The sequence below is a fragment of the Rutidosis leptorrhynchoides genome, chromosome 10 (assembly GCF_046630445.1).
Source record: "Rutidosis leptorrhynchoides isolate AG116_Rl617_1_P2 chromosome 10, CSIRO_AGI_Rlap_v1, whole genome shotgun sequence".
Classification (NCBI taxonomy): domain Eukaryota; kingdom Viridiplantae; phylum Streptophyta; class Magnoliopsida; order Asterales; family Asteraceae; genus Rutidosis; species Rutidosis leptorrhynchoides.
In genome coordinates, this window is record NC_092342.1 from 81599708 (window position 1) to 81619943 (window position 20236).

Genomic DNA, 20236 nt, shown 5'->3' on the forward strand with positions numbered 1-20236 from the left:
GGACACAATAATTTGGACAGGTGGGTCATTAAGTTTCTCAGAGGGTGCATGCAATACATCAGAAACACATTCAGAGTTGCTATTTACAGAATTATAATATTCATGAATTATGTCAGTGTAAAGTTGTACCTCATCCTCATCATCGGAAGAAACATTGTCAGGAGCACGATTCATGTTGGTGAGTTTTACTACATTAGCTCATTCGGGCTCCTGTTCACTGTCTGACCAGTTTAGCCAGACATCATCTGAAGCTTTGAGAACCTTCCCTTTTTCGGAATCTTGGGTGAGTAACATCTTTTTCTTGTAGTACTCGGCATCCTTTCGTTTGGGTAGTCTGCATTCTCGTGCAAAGTGACCTGTTTTACCACAGTTGAAACAAACATTATCGGGGTCCTTGTTGTCAGGAGCCCGGTATTTAGTGGTTGAGGTTTCGGGTTTTTTGTAGTATGAAGAGCTGGATGAGGTTCAATTGTTGTTGTTTTTTCTAAAACCTCCAGATGATCTCCTGAGGTTCAGTTGCTTGCTAAACATTGCAGCAGCCTTGACGAGATCTTGATGTTCTTCATCAACACCAGAGTATGTATCCTCATCAGAGGAAATGGTTTGTTTTGCTTTGAGTGAGTTGGAGCGGTTGGAAGGGGTTTTGTTGGAGCCTTTGTTAACAAACAGAGCCATTGGATCACTGGTTTCAGCGAGGTTGGATTTAGAGTTTTGGGCGGCTAGAACATCAGGTTGATGATTCATTAGTTTCCCTACAACTTCATGGATGTTGTACTTCTTGGTGTTTTTGGATGCATGGAAATTGTTTCCGTATGGTGTCCAGGTGGCATTCAGTTTCTTCAGGAATTTCATGTTCAACTCTTAATTTTCCTTTTTCACTCCAACCTTTTTTAGCTCATTAATGACTTCACAGAAACGTCTGTAGCAGTCCTTTAGAGGTTCGTCAGGTTTATGAAAGTAATCCTCATACATTGCGAGAGCTATGTCAAGTTTTGTCTGGTCGGATTGGCTGTATCCTTCCTGTTGACGAGTGATTTCATTTAGAAGTTCTTTTCCATATTTTAGAGAGCTGACGAATTTGTACATGTCATGAGGAAGAGCTTGCATGATAATGGACCTGGAATCAATATCGGCTTGAGCTCTCTTGGCTTCTTCACCCTGGAGTTCATAGGGTTTTAGAACCACGCCGGTGTCAGGATGAAGTGAGATCTTAGGTCCATTGAGAAATGACTCCCAGAGGTATTTGGTTTGTTCTCCCTTTCCATCGATGAAGTTGTCAAATCTTCTTTTCCATTCGTCAAACAATCCCTCGAACAGCATGGGAGGACGAGTATCCGAGCCCATGACCAAAGCATCACGGTTTGCAGTAGCCATCTTAACTAAGAGTGTAAACTGAGTGGTGCAAAAGAGAGGAGGTTTAACAAGAGATTGTTAAGTAGAAGTCTTGAGAGTGGGGAATCAAGAAGATTGGATACTGAAATTAGGGTTTTGGTGTAAAACCACTTTTAAGAGCAGAGTGGTTTTTGAGCAAAGCCAAATTTCGAATCAGATTGTGTTTTCGAGCAGCAACAATATAGTTATGAAGGGAAATTTTTCGAGCAGATATGAGAGCAAGCACCTAGTTCGAGCAGACAAGATAACTGAGCACTAGCCTATTTTTCGAGCAGACAAAGCAAAGGAATTCGAGCACCTAAGGTATTCGAGCACTATCCTAGTTCTAGAGCACTTAAGTTTTTCGAGCAGACAACTAGGGTTTCAAACAAAAACCAAGCCTTCTCGACAGGGTGGTTTTCGAGCAAAACCAGGTTTTCTGACAGCTAAGTTTTCGAGCACAATGACACAAAATCTAAGAATTTCGAGCAGTAAAGAGTTTTTCGTGCAAGGTTTTCGAGCAGTAAAGACAACTGTTTTCAGACACTCTTTTGATTTTAGGACACAATTTTCGAGCAAAGGATCAAATTACACACTGTTTTCGAGCAAAAGTCTCACTATCCTTACTGTTTTCAAGCAGTTTTGACAGAAAACACTCTAATCAGTTTGTTCAGTTCAAAGAGTTTGACTTATAGGTGAGAGAACACCTATGCACGTGAATTCTTACACAATAGTACAAGCTTATGCACAAAAGGACAAGTCCTTTGTCCTTTTCGACATAAATCAAGGAATTATGTCAAGGACATGTCCTTCTCACTTATAAAATCTATCTGGTAATAGCAATTCGGTGGGTATTAACTAAGGGTCCAAGATTTGGAGCCAAAACTGACTCGACACGTGGGAAAATGAACAGGTTTTTCGAGCAAGAACCTTAGGGTTTCACTGTTGTGATGAAACCCTGAGAGGTTTTCGAGCAGAATCAAACCCAGAAGGGGTTTTCGAGCATCTGATCTAGGAGAAAACTTAAGCAAATTGAATGATTTTTAAGCAGATTAAGCAGGATATGAGAGCAAAACAATAATGAATCAAGTAAATGTAGGACCTTTAATTAACCTTAACACATATGGAGTGATTATTATCATGCAATTTTCGATTAAATCATGTTATAAAGTGACAAATTCATAGCTGTAGTGACCCGAACTTTTCCATGTTTATATATATTAAATTAAATTGTTATTTACATGATTAAGTGTTTCCAACATGTTAAGTAATTAAACTTGTTAAGACTTGATTAATTGAAATAGGTTTCATATAGACAATTGACCACCCAAGTTGACCGGTGATTCACGAACGTTAAAACTTGTAAAAACTATATGATGACATATATATGATTATATATATAATTAACATAATATTATGATAAGTAAACATGTCATTATGTATATTAACAATGAACTACATATGTAAAAACAAGATTACTAACTTAAGGATTTTGAAACGAGACATATATGTAACGATTATCGTTGTAACGACATTTAAATGTATATATATCATATTAAGATATATTAATATATCATAATATCATGATAATATAATAATTTAACATCTCATTAGATATAATAAACATTGGGTTAACAATATTTAACAAGATCGTTAACTTAAAGGTTTCAAATCAACATTTACATGTAACGACTAACGATGACTTAACGACTCAGTTAAAATGTATATACATGTAGTGTTTTAATATGTATTCATACACTTTTGAAAGACTTCAAGACACTTATAAAAATACTTCTACTTAACAAAAATACTTACAATTACATCCTCGTTCAGTTTCATCAACAATTCTACTCGTATGCACCAGTATTCGTACTCGTACAATACACAGCTTCTAAATGTATGTACTATTGGTATATATGTAGTGACCCGAACTTTTCCATGTTTATATATATTAATTGAGATTGATATTTACATGATTAAATGTTTCCAACATGTTAAGCAATCAAACTTGTTAAGACTTGATTAATTGAAATATGTTTCATATAGGCAATTGACCACCCAAGTTGACCGGTGATTCACGAACGTTAAAACTTGTAAAAACTATATGATGACATATATATGGATATATATATAGTTAACATGATACTATGATAAGTAAACATATCATTAAGTATATTAACAATGAACTACATATGTAAAAACAAGACTACTAACTTAATGATTTTTAAACGAGACATATATGTAACGATTATCGTTGTAAAGACATTTAATGTATATATATCATATTAAGAGATATTCATACATGATAATATCATGATAATATAATAATTTAAAATCTCATTTGATATTATAAACATTGGGTTAACAACATTTAACAAGATCGTTAACCTAAAGGTTTCAAAACAACACTTACATGTAACGACTAACGATGACTTAACGACTCAGTTAAAATGTATATACATGTATTGTTTTAATATGTATTTATACACTTTTGAAAGACTTCAATACACTTATCAAAATACTTCTACTTAACAAAAATGCTTACAATTACATCCTCGTTCAGTTTCATCAACAATTCTACTCGTATGCACCCGTATTCGTACTCGTACAATACACAGCTTTTAGATGTATGTACTATTGGTATATACACTCCAATGATCAGCTCTTAGAAGCCCATGTGAGTCACCTAACACATGTGGGAACCATCATTTGGCAAATAGCATGAAATATCTCATAAAATTACAAAAATATGAGTAATCATTCATGACTTATTTACATGAAAACAAAATTACATATCCTTTATATCTAATCCATACACCAACGACCAAAAACACCTACAAACACTTTCATTCTTCAATTTTCTTCATATAATTGATCTCTCTCAAGTTCTATCTTCAAGTTCTAAGTGTTCTTCATAAATTCTACAAGTTCTAGTTACATAAAATCAAGAATACTTTCAAGTTTGCTAGCTCACTTCCAATCTTGTAAGGTGATCATCCAACCTCACGAAATCTTTGTTTCTTACAGTAGGTTATCATTCTAATACAAGGTAATAATCATATTAAAACTTTGGTTCAATTTCTATAACTATAACAATCTTATTTCAAGTGATGATCTTACTTGAACTTATTTTCGTGTCATGATTCTGCTTCAAGAACTTCGAGCCATCCAAGGATCTGTTGAAGCTAGATCCATTTTTCTATTTTCCAGTAGGTTTATCCAAGGAACTTAAGGTAGTAATGATGTTCATAACATCATTCGATTCATACATATAAAGCTATCTTATTCGAAGGTTTAAACTTGTAATCACTAGAACATAGTTTAGTTAATTCTAAACTTGTTCGCAAACAAAAGTTAATCCTTCTAACTTGACTTTTAAAATCAACTAAACACATGTTCTATATCTATATGATATGCTAACTTAATGATTTAAAACCTGGAAACACAAAAAACACCGTAAAACCGGATTTACGCCGTCGTAGTAACATCGCGGGCTGTTTTGGGTTAGTTAATTAAAAACTATGATAAACTTTGATTTAAAAGTTGTTATTCTGAGAAAATGATTTTTATCATGAACATGAAACTATATCCAAAAATTATGGTTAAACTCAAAGTGGAAGTATATTTTCTAAAATGGTCATCTAGACGTCGTTCTTTCGACTGAAATGACTACCTTTACAAAAATGACTTGTAACTTATTTTTCCGACTATAAACCTATACTTTTTATGTTTAGATTCATAAAATAGAGTTCAATATGAAACCATAGCAATTTGATTCACTCAAAACGGATTTAAAATGAAGAAGTTATGGGTAAAACAAGATTGGATAATTTTTCTCATTTTAGCTACGTGAAAATTGGTAACAAATCTATTCCAACCATAACTTAATCAACTTGTATTGTATATTATGTAATCTTGAGATACCATAGACACGTATACAATATTTCGACCTATCATGTCGACACATCTATATATATTTCGGAACAACCATAGACACTCTATATGTGAATGTTGGAGTTAGCTATACAGGGTTGAGGTTGATTCCAAAATATATATAGTTTGAGTTGTGATCAATACTGAGATACGTATACACTGGGTCGTGGATTGATTCAAGATAATATTTATCGATTTATTTCTGTACATCTAACTGTGGACAACTAGTTGTAGGTTACTAACGAGGACAGCTGACTTAATAAACTTAAAACATCAAAATATATTAAAAGTGTTGTAAATATATTTTGAACATACTTTGATATATATGTATATATTGTTATAGGTTCGTGAATCAACCAGTGGCCAAGTCTTACTTCCCGACGAAGTAAAAATCTGTGAAAGTGAGTTATAGTCCCACTTTTAAAATCTAATATTTTTGGGATGAGAATACATGCAGGTTTTATAAATGATTTACAAAATAGACACAAGTACGTGAAACTACATTCTATGGTTGAATTATCGAAATCGAATATGCCCCTTTTTATTAAGTCTGGTAATCTAAGAATTAGGGAACAGACACCCTAATTGACGCGAATCCTAAAGATAGATCTATTGGGCCTAACAAACCCCATCCAAAGTACCGGATGCTTTAGTACTTCGTAATTTATATCATATCCGAAGGGTGTCCCGGAATGATGGGGATATTCTTATATATGCATCTTGTTAATGTCGGTTACCAGGTGTTCACCATATGAATGATTTTTATCTCTATGTATGGGATGTGTATTGAAATATGAAATCTTGTGGTCTATTATTATGATTTGATATATATATAGGTTAAACCTATAACTCACCAACATTTTTGTTGACATTTTAAGCATGTTTATTCTCAGGTGATTATTAAGAGCTTCCGCTGTCGCATACTTAAATAAGGACGAGATTTGGAGTCCATGCTTGTATGATATTGTGTAAAAACTGCATTCAAGAAACTTATTTTGTTGTAACATATATGTATTGTAAACCATTATGTAATGGTCGTGTGTAAACAGGATATTTTAGATTATCATTATTTGATAATCTACGTAAAGCTTTTTAAACCTTTATTGATGAAATAAAGGTTATGGTTTGTTTTAAAATGAATGCAGTCTTTGAAAAACGTCTCATATAGAGGTCAAAACCTCGCAACGAAATCAATTAATATGGAACGTTTTTAATCAATAAGAACGGGACATTTCAATATACACTCCAATGATCAGCTCTTAGCAGCCCATGTGAGTCACCTAACACATGTGGGAACCATCATTTGGCAACTAGCATGAAATATCTCATAAAATTACAAAAATATTAGTAATCATTCATGACTTATTTACATGGAAACAAAATTACATATCCTTTATATCTAATCCATATACCAATGACCAAAAACACCTATAAACACTTTCATTCTTCAATTTTCTTCATCTAATTGATCTCTCTCTCAAGTTCTATCTTCAAGTTCTAAGTGTTCTTCATAAATTCTATAAGTTCTAGTTTCATAAAATCAAGAATACTTTCAAGTTTGCTAGCTTACTTCCAATCTTATAAAGTGATCATCCAACCTCAAGAAATCTTTCTTATTTACAGTAAGATATGTTTCTAATACAAGGTAATACTCATATTCAAACTTTGATTCAATTTCTATAACTATAACAATCTTATTTCGAGTGGAAATCTTACTTGAACTTGTTTTCGTGTCATGATTCTGCTTCAAGAACTTTCAAGCCATCCAAGGATCCTTTGAAGCTAGATCTATTTTTCTCATTTCCAGTAGGTTTCTCCACAAAACCTAAGGTAGTAATGATGTTCATAACATCATTCGATTCATATATATAAAACTACCTTATTCGAAGGTTTAAACTTGAAATCACTAGAACATAGTTTAGTTAATTCTAAACTTGTTCGCAAACAAAAGTTAATCCTTCTAACTTGAATTTTAAAATCAACTAAACACATATTCTATATCTATATGATATGCTAACTTAATGATTTAAAACCTGAAAACACGAAAAACACCGTAAAACCGGATATACGCCGTCGTAGTAACACCGCGGGCTGTTTTGGGTTAATTAATTATAAACTATGTTAAACTTTGATTTAAAAGTTGTTCTTCTGGGAAAATGATTTTTCTTATGAACATGAAACTATATCCAAAAATCATGGTTAAACTCAAAGTGGAAGTATGTTTTCTAAAATGGTCATCTAGACGTCGTTCTTTCGACTGAAATGACTACCTTTAAAAAAACGACTTGTAACTTATATTTCTGACTATAAACCTATACTTTTTATGTTTAGATTCATAAAATAGAGTTCAATATGAAACCATAGCAATTTGATTCACTCAAAACGGATTTAAAACGAAGAAGTTATGGGTAAAACAAGATTGAATATTTTTTTATTGTTGTAGCTACGGGAAATATTGTAACAATTCTATACAAATCATATCCTAGCTAACTTATATTGTATTATACATGTATTCTAATATATTATGTAATCTTGGGATACCATAGACACGTATGCAAATGTTTTGACATATCATATCGACCCATGTATATATATTATTTGGAACAACCATAGACACTCTATATGCAGTAATGTTGGAGTTAGCTATACAGGGTTGAGGTTGATTCCAAAAATATATATACTTTGAGTTGTGATCTAGTCTGAGACGTGTATACACTGAGTCGTGGATTGATTCAAGATAATATATATCAATTTATTTCTGTACATCTAACTATGGATAACTAGTTGTAGGTTACTAACGAGGACAGCTGACTTAATAAACTTAAAACATCAAAATGTATTAAAAGTATTGTAAATATATTTTGAACATACTTTGATATATATGTACATATTTGTTATAGGCTCATGAATCGACCAGTGGCCAAGTCTTACTTCCCGACGAAGTAAAAATCTGTGAAAGTGAGTTATAGTCCCACTTTTAAAATCTAATATTTTGGGATGAGAATACGTGCAGTTTATAAATTTTTTACGAAATAGACACAAGTAATTGAACTACATTATATGGGTGAATGATCGAAGCCGGATATGCCCCTTTTGCTTGGTAACCTAAGAATTAGTAAACCGATCTACTAATTAACGCGAATCCTAAAGATAGATCTATTGGGCCTAACGAACCCCATCCAAAGTACCGGATGCTTTAGTACTTCGAATTCGTTTTTATCATGTCCGAAGGATTTCCCGGAATGATAGGGGATATTCTTATATGCATCTTGTTAATGTCGGTTACCAGGTGTTCACTATATGAATGAATTTTATCTCTATGTATGGGATGTATATTGAAATATGAAATCTTGTGGTCTATTATTATGATTTGATAATATATAGGTTAAACCTATAACTCACCAAAATTTTTGTTGACGTTTTAAGCATGTTTATTCTCAGGTGATTATTAAGAGCTTCCTCTGTTGCATACTAAAATAAGGACAGGATTTGGAGTCCATGCTTGTATGATATTATGTAAAAACTGCATTCAAGAAACTTATTTTTGATGTAATATATTCTTATTGTAAACCATTATGTAATGGTCGTGTGTAAACGGTATATTTTAGATTATCATTATTTGATAATCTACGTAATGCTTTTTAAACCTTTATCGATAAAATAAAGGTTATGGTTGTTTTAAAAATGAATGCAGTCTTTGAAAAACGTCTCATATAGAGATCAAAACCTCGAGACGAAATCAATTAATATGGAACGTTTATAATCAATATGAATGGGACATTTCAATAGCAACTTAGTCATGGCAGCAGAAACATGAATATTTAAACATGAAATATGAACAAGGTACATGACCTAAACACTAAATTACCAGAAAGCTTCATGAGTTTCATACCATTTTGACATACATAACGTTTTCATGGAACAAAACATATTAACCTTGCTTCAACATAAGATAATCATGACAGATTAGAGCATGTTATAGATTTTCATGCATAGATCTTTAATAAATAAACTAATATAAGTTAGAACAAGAAGATTACAGTTCTTGTTAAGCATTTTAGACAGATTTTAGGTAGATAAAACAAATATACTTAACAAATAGCAAGTAAAGTCGTGACCAAATAAAGAGTGATAGTGATACCTAAACTAAAGAACACCAAGCACTTCAAAACACGAATCTAGAGGCTTCAATCCTTGGATCTACAAGCAAGATAGCAAGTCCCGCTCTGATACCAATTGTTAGTCTCTAAAGAAGCCTAGATCGACCGGTTTATGAGTTGATTAGTGGGTTATAGGTATTAGTTATGCAAGAACACTTGAGAGAATAAGATAAAGTTTGTAGGTGCAAAATGGATAACTAGTTACAAAAGATGTGAGGAGGTTGTTTGTATATGACAACCTCCCAAGTTACATAAGTTACATTGTTACCATGGTAAATACTAGTAAATACATTACAACCAAAGATTAAAACCGCTCGCCACTAAACTATTACATAAACATATGTCAACAGTGTCAAAAATTGTATCTTCAATATCTCAAAATCTTCTGAATGGTGGTCTCCACAGAAGGAGTCTGTAGCTTTGCACAGATTTGTTAAGAGGTGAAGCTGGAAAAAAGTGAAAATCAATTCTGACCCAAGCATTAATGTCACCGTATTGGAATATATCTCTCGACATCCAGCTTTAAATGTGAATCTAGGATCCGTGGACTCGTGGAAGATACGTGCTAACTGCTTCGTAACAAAGGTGGCAATGTTAACTCGGTCGGGTTCCAGATGTGAAAACAAATTGCTGCACCTTCTTTATTCTGCTACTACATCTCGTAACTCCTTGATAATCTGATCAGCATGGTGATAAATTGTTACGTAAATCACTAGTCTGTCTGATGTGCTTTCGAAATTATATTTTTCCACGAGAACGAAGAGGCTGTGAATATCTTTGATCATTTGCGAATAGGAGTGATAAGTCGGGCATCCGGTGGAAAGATCCATATGCTTCTAGATAAGAGTCAGTAGTGCTCGTTGGTTTACTGTGAACAAAAGTGCAGATACGACAAAGGCATTGTAAACCTTAGAGTAAATGATCTTTTGATCTCGACAAAATCTTTTCTCGAGAATAGTGCGAACCATTGAATTGTGCTCTCATTGCCTTTCTTCATGGTAGATATGATCGTGAAGAGTATTGATAAAGTCTTGAATGTGCCCTTTTAAGAGTTCAAAATTATCATCTTCTCTTGGTAGATAAAGTTGTATTCATCTTCGATAGCCTTAATCCGTTCCTTTAAAAGAGGTGTGAAAGCGATGGTCGATTCACGGATAGCTTCGAGAATATATTCAAATTCATCGGTATCATTAATGAAAGTTATCATGTCGGCATGATTAGATATGACTGATATTTTCGAGTGATCTGAAGAAGAGTTCGGATCCTCTTGATTTGCTGCTGGTGGAGAATATGAATCGTCCAGAATGTCTTCATTTTGCTCATCTTCCTTGTCATCATCGGTATAGATTTCATCTATAAATTCGTCTGATGAGCGGGTTTCTTCAGTATTCTGTTGTTTCACTTCTACACTGGCAGGGTCAATCTCTATATCCTTAACTTCGGTAGTCTTATCAGTTTTATTCTTGAAATGGATTATTAAACTGTGATCTTCCGTCTCTAGCCTCATTAATTCTTCGTAACGTTTGTGATTTTCTTCCAAGCTTATAGACGGTACTAACGCAGTTTTCTCTGCGTCTCCCATCTCCTCTTCCTCCTCAGACTCTTCCTCTTCCTCTATTTCTTCACTGGGATCTTCTTCTTCCATTTCTGGGTCATCAGCAGACTGTGATTCAAAACCCATTTCGATATCGTCGGCTGGTGGTGGGGACTCATCATTGGAAGTGATCCGTTTGGTGGAAATAGCAAACATCTCTGCCTGTCCAGAAAGATCGGTAGGTCGGTCAATTTTGAAGGTAAAGCTCTCCCCATGCGATTGTAAGATCAAGGTTTGATTGTACACATCAATGACAGTCCTATCCATGTTCATGAAAGGTCTTCCTAATACTATTGGAGTATGTAGGTCTTCCTTAATATCCATCACTACGAAATCTGTATGATACAAGAATTTGTCGACTTTCACCAAGACGTTCTCAACTATGCCCTTAGGATATCTGATTGTAAGATCGACAAGTTGAATTTTCATTTTGGTTGGTGTCAAGTCTGCTAGCTCTAATCTCTTGTAGAGAGAATAGGGTATGAGGTTGATACTTGCTCCTAAATCTGCTAGTGCGGAATGGTTCCAGATTGGTAGATTGAACATGGGAAAATGAATCGGCCTGTATCTCCTAGCTTCTTGGGTAGAGAGTTCCTAAGCAATGTCGAGCATTCTTCACTAAGTTGAATTTTGTTGGAATCTGGTATCCTTTCCTTCATAGAGAGAAGCCTTCATATGTATCTCTTCTGGTTGGGAACTTTGGACATGGTGTCCAGGAATCTTTCGTCAAGCTTGTAGGTATCCAGCTTGGATGGTTCTTCCAGTAATCTTCCAGGATAAGGTACTCGAACTATAATTTTAGTGGGTAGCTTCTGAGTATACGTCGATTTGTTCTTGAGCCTAGCTGACCTCCTCCTTGGGATTATAGAATCCATTTGCTTAGCTTCCTCTATGTAGGGATTGTGGATAGTATTACTAGTTAATCTTCCTTGCGGTCGTGTTTCAAGGCGTTGTGATAACTGTCCGGGCTGCGTTTCTAGACTTTTGAGCAGAGCTAATTGGTTTTGCATAAGTATCTCCATCTGATCTTGTCTAAACGTAGTTCTCTAATTTTGCTGTTGTTGTCCTTGAATGAACTGAGTCAACTGATCATCAGTCCCGAGAGCAGGGTTGATTACTTTCGTAATTTGGGTGGTTGGAGAATTTTCCTCAACTGGTGGTCCAGTGAGTGGAAGTGGTTGATCGTAGGTCAGTTGAGGTTGTTAGGATGGATAAGGTGGGTAACGATAGCGAAAAGGTTGGTTATTTCTTTGAAATTGGTTAACCCTAGGTTGTTGATTGAATCCAGGATTTGATTGACGGGCAAGGTATTGAACGTAAGAGACTGAACTGTCAGGATTCTTGTACTCAACTTGATATTCTTCAGTACGTTACAGGTTGGTACAGTTAGTACATGCATATTAACCTGTTGCGGTTGCGTCTTTAACTCTCCGAGTTGTTTGGAAAGATACTCCATCTTGTCCGTGAGGGATTTGGTGGCCTCCGTTTGATTATTAAGTGCAGAGAGTGGAGCAGATGATGAAGTTGTTTCACCACTGTTCCAGTCATGATGATGCATAGTCATGTTTTCGAACAACTCCCATGCTTCGTCTGCGGTTTGGTTCATCAGATTTCCTTGAGCTGCTGCATCGATCGTCTTCCTATGATATACTGTAAGACCATTGTAGAATATACAGATCTAAGTTGAACGTTCTAGCTGGTGATTAGGGCATTTCTTCAGCAGGGTTTTGAATCGCTCCCATGCGGTGTAAAGAGATTCATCATAACTTTGTTTAAAGTTAATGATGTCATTCTTAAGCTTAGTTTGTTTAGAAGGATGGAAATATTTGGTTAGGAATTTGGTTGCCATCTCCGTCCATGACGTGATGGAACTTTTTTTTGATCCTTCAAACTATGTCTGTGCATGATGAGTGAGAGAATAGGGGAATACGTATATCGGGAGTATATCTTGTCCTATCCCTGGCTGTTTGTAGGAGTTCGAAAGAGATATGAATTTATTGAGTGAGAATTTGGATCGTCATTCGGTAGTCCATGAAATTGACAACCATTTTGGATGAGCTGTATAATATGATGCTTTAATTCGAACGAGTGTCCTTGGATCTCTGGGAATCTGATTGGTCCTCCTCGACCTTCAATCGAGGGTTTGGTGCTTTCTGCTAGAGTAACGCATAACGCCATTCGGTTTCTGATTCATTCTTCCTCGCGTGCTTTAGAGATTATTGCGTCTGCATCAGGTACGAATAACAACAGCTCTGGTCTAGATCGGGCATGGGTCATACACTGAGTATGCCCTTTGTTTTTAAATTTTAGGTAGATATGCTAAGTTCCTAATTTAGTCTAAGGTAATCCTAATCTAAGGTAATCTAAAGTAATCTAAGGTAATCTAATGTAGTCTAACATAATTTTCCTAAGTTTTAATATGTTTTTGGTTCTTGCTACTGATTCCCTGGTATATTGATAACAGAGCTTCGCATGAACTATTCAATAAACCAAGTGGCCAGATTGACTACGGAGAGGCAGGATCTTTTTGGTCCCAATATAATTGGCGACTGTTCGGAAAATCCAACAACCAAGTCCGTGTATAATTGTCTATCTTAGACACCACTAAATGCTTGCAAATAGGTTTGATAAAAGCAGTATTGTATGATACCAGTTCCTCGGCATCGGTGCCAAAAACTTACACCTCTTTTGATATGACCAAAACGGACGGTTTTATTTATGCGGTGTCGTTAGCTCGCAAGATGTCAGAATTAGCTACCAGGAGAGGATGCAATAGTTTTAAATTTATATTTAGGGGGGCCTAAATCGTACTACTCCTTATTATGATGAGTAAGGGAAGTATGACCTAGGGTCGAATTTTTAAGAGATCAGTAGAATCGAACCTATATTTATAACTTAAGATATACCTAAAGTGAAGGAGTAGTTGTATATTACCTAATTTTGAGGTTTCTAGTTTATAAGATAAATAAAATAAATGCGATAAAACTTGTAATTCATATAAGGTTAAAGCAAGTGCATACTATGATTTCATTAGTTACTTTGTCGAGATTATGGAATGCTGGCTCATGAATAGGTAGTGACCTTGTATTTAGTACACTGGTCCTACTGCCTTTTTCATATGACATGTCACTGAGTAATGCGTTAGGCTTGAAGATTTTGAATAGACAGTAACGTCCCATATGCCCGATGCCCGTGCCACTTGACTACAAGCATACACGTTCAAACGGCTCATCTAATTGAGCGACTCAGTTAGGTGACATATTAATGTTCCAAAAGGTCTAAACTTTCTTAAGCATAATGAAGTACAAGGTATGCCATATCTGAGAGACGTGATGTGTATCGATGCTTTCGTTAATGATTGGGTTTAAAAGATAGTTAGGCCCTTAAAAAGAGTTTAACAATAAAGAAGACCATGGCCAAGTCGGTGTGACTTCCATGAACACTTTCGGTTATCCTAATGGTCCAATCCTTTATGAGTTTAAACAAACAGTTCATTAATTAACTAAGAATCCCTCAAGCGGGGTGCAATGCTTGAGACCGCGTTATGGTGAAATGGACTAATCAGTATTGTCTAGGTTCCATGACCTTACTTAACAGAGGTACAACTTACAACAACTGTTGTGCTTCAGCGTGCACGTACGAAGTTTATATGCTCGCTGACTACGCTAGCATGGTCTAGGACCGACAATGTGTGACGACCCGAAAATTTCCGACCAAATTTAAACTTAATCTTATATGATTTCGACATGATAAGCAAAGTCTGTAATGTTAAGTCTCAAAAATTTTGGAACTGTGTTTATGAATTTAGTTACCCTTCGATTATTCCCAACGATTCACGAACAATTATGTGTAGATATATATATATATATATATATATATATATATATATATATATATATATATATATATATATATATATATATACATATATATATATATATATGATAACTTGAAAACGTTAACGAAGTATTAATGTTATGTTATTGTACTTTAAATTTATTGGTTTCAATATATATTAGATATATTTAGCTACGGAGTTAAAAGGGTAATGCCAAATGATTGAATTAGAAGATATTTTATCTTTTATAAATCCCATAAATATTATGATATGGTTATGGGTCTCTGTTGTGAGGTCCACGTTGATTTAAGAAATCTTTTCTTTTTAACGGTATTCGGAATAAATGGTAAAGTAAATCCACATGGTAGAACAAAGTGTCAATTAACGGTAACTAGACAAAGTTAGTAGAGATTCCTGATTAATTTTTAATGCATGCTTTACAATGATTGCCTCGTGTTCCTTGATAAAATAATTATTTAGTTTCGTAATATTAAAAGCCTTATTTGATATAATAACTTCTATTATTTAAACGATTCTAATTTATATAAAACAAACTTTGAAATATAATTTGTTTTGAAAAACTAAATATTATATTATTAAAATATTTCAATTATATATATAATATGTACAAATTTATATTTCAAAATGAATATATATCTATATTACAATGTGAAAGAATACAATATTAACGTAATTATAAAACGTTTTGATTTAAAATAATGCTATTATATATATTAATAATAACGAGGCGATGATTTACAGAAGCAAATGACCAAAACACTCAAATGTATAAATTATATTTCGGGTAATTTAGTTAATCGATGATTAAGTCTAATTATGGATAAAGGTACACGTCGCGATAAAGCGCCCCGTCCTAATCCATAAGGACGAATACAATAACATATGGATACATTGCGAGGTATTTGATCTCTATATGATACATTTACAAACATTGCATTCATTTTTAAAAGACAACTTTCATTACATTGAAAGTTGACAAGTATGCATATCCTTTCATAATATAACCAAACTATAGATGACTTAATATGTCATTTACTTAATAATGATCTTTATTGAACTCAACGACTTGAATGCAACATCTTTTAAAATATGTCATGAATGACCCCAAGTAATAACTTTAACATGTGCAAATGCACAGCGGAAGATTTCTTTCATACCTGAGAATAAACATGCTTTCAAGTGTCAACCAAAAGGTTGGTGAGTTCATTAGTTTATCATAATCATTCATTTTCATCATTTTAATAGACCACAAGATTTCAGATATTTAATTGTACACGTAACCCGAGTACAAAATAGTAAGCGTAACCGCAAATTAAAATCATTCATATGGTGAACACCTGATAATCGACATTAAAAAAATGCGTCTAGAATATATCCATCATTCCGGGACTCTCGTCGGACATGATAAAATCGAAGTACTAAAGCATCTGTAACCCGAATGGGGTTTGTTAGGCCCAATAGATCTATCTTTAGGATTCGCGTCAATTGGGGTTTCTGTTCCCTAATTCTTAGATTACCATACTAAAAAGGGTGATATTCAATTCAATAATCCAACCATATAATGTAGTTTCGATTACTTGTGTCTATTTCGTAAAATATTTATAAAATCAGCGCATGTATTCTCAGTCCCAAAAATATATATTATAAAAGCATTTAAAAATGGAGCAAATGAAACTCACAATACGATATTTTGTAGTAAAAATATGCATACAACGGAACTGAATAATGCAGGGTTGGCCTCAGATTCACGAACCTATATCATTTATATATATATATATATATATATATATATATATATATATATATATATATATATATATATATATATATATATATATATTAACACACATAATTGTAATCGAACAAATTTATATATTATATCTTAAATTATATATCTTATATATTTAGTTTGTATATTCATTTAAAATAATTAATATTTAGATGGTTTTATGTATGTGTAGTTAGTATTATGTTGAGAATCAATAAGTTGTTATATGTAAATATTTATATAAATAGTGTTAATATGTTTATTCTATAATTTTATGTAATACTAATATATTATGTATCAGATATATTTTTATGTATCTAATATTTCTTTGATAAAATAATGTTAATAATAATAATAATAATAATAATAATAATAATAATAATAATAATAATAATAATAATAAATAAATAAATAACTACCTCAAAGAAGTAGCCTTTAAAAAAAATGCCCAAGTCCGGATTTGAACCCGCGACGTCTCGCTAATCCGATAACACCTCCTACCATCCCTTTGTTACTACTTTTCTGATTAAACACGCCCAGAAATATATATCCAGTATCTATATCTGCCTGATTTATCTTTTTCATTTAAAAATAAAATGCTACAACCCGGCTCGAACCCATGGCCAATCGTTTAAACCAACACACACCAACCATTGAACTGTTTGTTCTTTTCTGATATAATCCAGGATTAAAATTATATAACCTATCTTGTTATTATCGTATAACCATTATCATAACATCTTTAATTCGTCATCTAATTTATCGAACTTGCATCATCATCTTATGTATCATCTTGAATTATTTCATCACCTTCACAATCATACATCACGATCACCATTATAATCATTTATCGTGACACCCATCAACATAATCGTTTCAAAACAACAAGAACATCGAATCAAATGCAGTTAAACATGGCAAGGGTAATAATCTGTATGTGAATCTGGCCCATTTTCAGCCCGACAATAAAAGAATGGGACACGGCCCAAAAACAGTAAAATGGAACACGTCCAATTCTCCTAAACGTAACTATCATTTTTACATAGTAGCCTTAGAATTCCATTTTCATTTTTATTTTTATTTTTTTATTTTTTGTGTTTCATCATTTTCATCACCAACTTTTACCTCACTCATAATTGATACATCCCCATCGTTCTATCATTGTCAATTTCACCTTTCTTCATCAAAAATAGAATAGAAACAGAAAGGTGGCAGTAGCAACAGAATTCGATCGGTGTTCTAAGTTGTTTTTGGTTTTGGGTTTCGAAAATCAGTTAACCAAGTAGTAGTAACAAAACTTGGTTGTTTGGGTTGGATTTGTATGAATCGAAAACAGAAAAATAGGAACAAGGAGTAATACATGAATTTTGATGATGATAAGGATAACGATAAAGGTGATGAAGGTGGTGACGATTTTGTGGTTTGATGAAGATGACAGTTGTTGGTTGGGTTTTGGGTCTGTTCGAGCAGGGAGCAAGAGTAGCAGCTCAATTGGTTTATATCTCGGTTTAATGTAATCTTTGATCTCCAAATAAAGAGGTCCAAGCAACAGCCTGTTAGTTGTTTAGGACTGATGCAATAGGAAAAGTAACAATAATTGTTATGGTGATGGATGTATGTTGTTCGAATAATAAACAAGAAATAGTAGTAGTAATTTGGTGGCTAGTTTAGTTAGACGACTCGAATGTTGTTAGGCTTTAGAGAGAAGAAGGGAGGTTAGTAGTGAACAAGACTTGGATTTCGAGTTGAATACAGTGAGAGAAATAGTAACCACGCGTGTTGATGGTGATAAGGTTGAAGAGGAAAAACACAGGAATAACAACGAAGAGATGATTTCTTGTCAATTGTAACTAAAACCAAATTGTTTTTGATTTTTTTAGATGGCAATGGATGAAGATAGTTTCCATGATGTTCGAGCTGCACAATATTCGAAAGAGAAAGAGACTAGTTGCAGTAGCAGTTCGAATACATACTATGCAACAGACGATATTGGGGTTGTGGTTAAACATGTGTTGGGTCTTGGTTTGTTAGTTGTCTGCACTGTTCGAAGAACCAGAAAACAGTAGCGATGGTGGTTGTTTGGTGTTCGATGGTGGTTGCAAGGTGGCAGATGTTGTGGTCATCAACAAGCAGGAACAAGTAGGGAGGTTGCAGGTGGTTGTGATTCACGATGGAATTAGAAGAGAGAGAGGATGAGAGAGAGAAGATCATGGAGGTTTAAGGTGATGGTTGTTCATGATCATAACCGAAAGGAGTTCAAAGTGGTGGTGTCGGTTATGGTTATGGTGTAAAGGTGATCGAGCTAGTTCCTATATATCATGTTTGGGTTTTGAATGTTTTATGATAATAATTATGAGCAAGATTCAGAAGATATACATGAAAATGGAATGTGATGGCTTTTCTTTTGATCTAGCATAATAGAACATGTAATATATAATACAACATAAAGTAGCAATAATGAATGCAATCACATTCAGCTAGTATTGATTAAAAAAAAATGTGTGGAATGATTGAAAAGAAAACAGTGATCTTAATTGATTAATTACATTATTAGTAATAGTTAGCAGCCGATAGGTTTGTCCTCTTCTCAATTCACGGAGTATTATATCGTGTTCCGTTGATAATTAGTGGCGAATAAAAGTCTCAGAAAAATCCCAAAATTTTATATTAGTCATCTTTATTTATTTCAGTCGTTATGGTATAAAATTTGGTCATTAACTATTAAATAAAAATTACATTAATTATTCACTCCCAACCCCAAGTAAAATATAAAAAGTTTTAAAATTCAACAAATAGTTCCTATATATATTTTTTAATAAGCCTATAATTTATATAACTCATTTTCGGATCACCGTTTATTTTAAAATCACATAAGTTTGACTTTTAACTTGCTTAATATCAATCGGAACATCAAAAGAGTATTACAATCATTTAATATTTATTTAATATATACTTTATTTATATATATAGATATATTTTAAATAATAATTATTATAATATCCTATTTTTATTTTGTTAACAAGAACAAGAATCGAAAAAGAACTAAAAACATGAACAAAAGGAAAGAACACAGATTAAGAACCAAACACCCAAAAGACTACATTGTATTTATTCTTGTTATCTTATGATGTGCTTGCAAGGCTCAATTTATAGATACAGTAGAAACATCTAGAAGTAGACTATGTAATAAATGCCAACTACCAACTACCCTCTAACACTCCCCTCAAGCTGGAGCATAGATGTTAATCATGTCCAGCTTGCTACAAAAATAATCAACCAAGAAATAATTAATCCATAATCTTCCTTGAAGTTCCTTGAAGAAATAATCCAGACTTGAACTAACGCAAAGATAATCGATCTCTCCTGGGATCGAACAAGAAATGAAGCAACCAAAACATGTCATCTCATTTGGGATCTAATCAAAACAGACTCAAATGGTCTCACCACAAATCTTCCAAACAACCAAATATACCTCACGAGGGGCACCCCAACACGTCGCACTAGGGACGAACAAATAATTATAATTGCTTCACCAAAATTCGCCTCACATG

General features: G+C 33.6%; 1 non-coding gene across 1 annotated transcript; it reads left to right on the forward strand.

Moving 5' to 3' along the window:
- The first annotated feature begins 12752 nt into the window (after positions 1 to 12752).
- LOC139873703 (small nucleolar RNA R71) lies at positions 12753 to 12858 on the forward strand. Its single transcript, XR_011767429.1, has one exon. It is a non-coding gene; the product is annotated as a small nucleolar RNA R71 (small nucleolar RNA).
- Positions 12859 to 20236: the final 7378 nt, after the last annotated feature.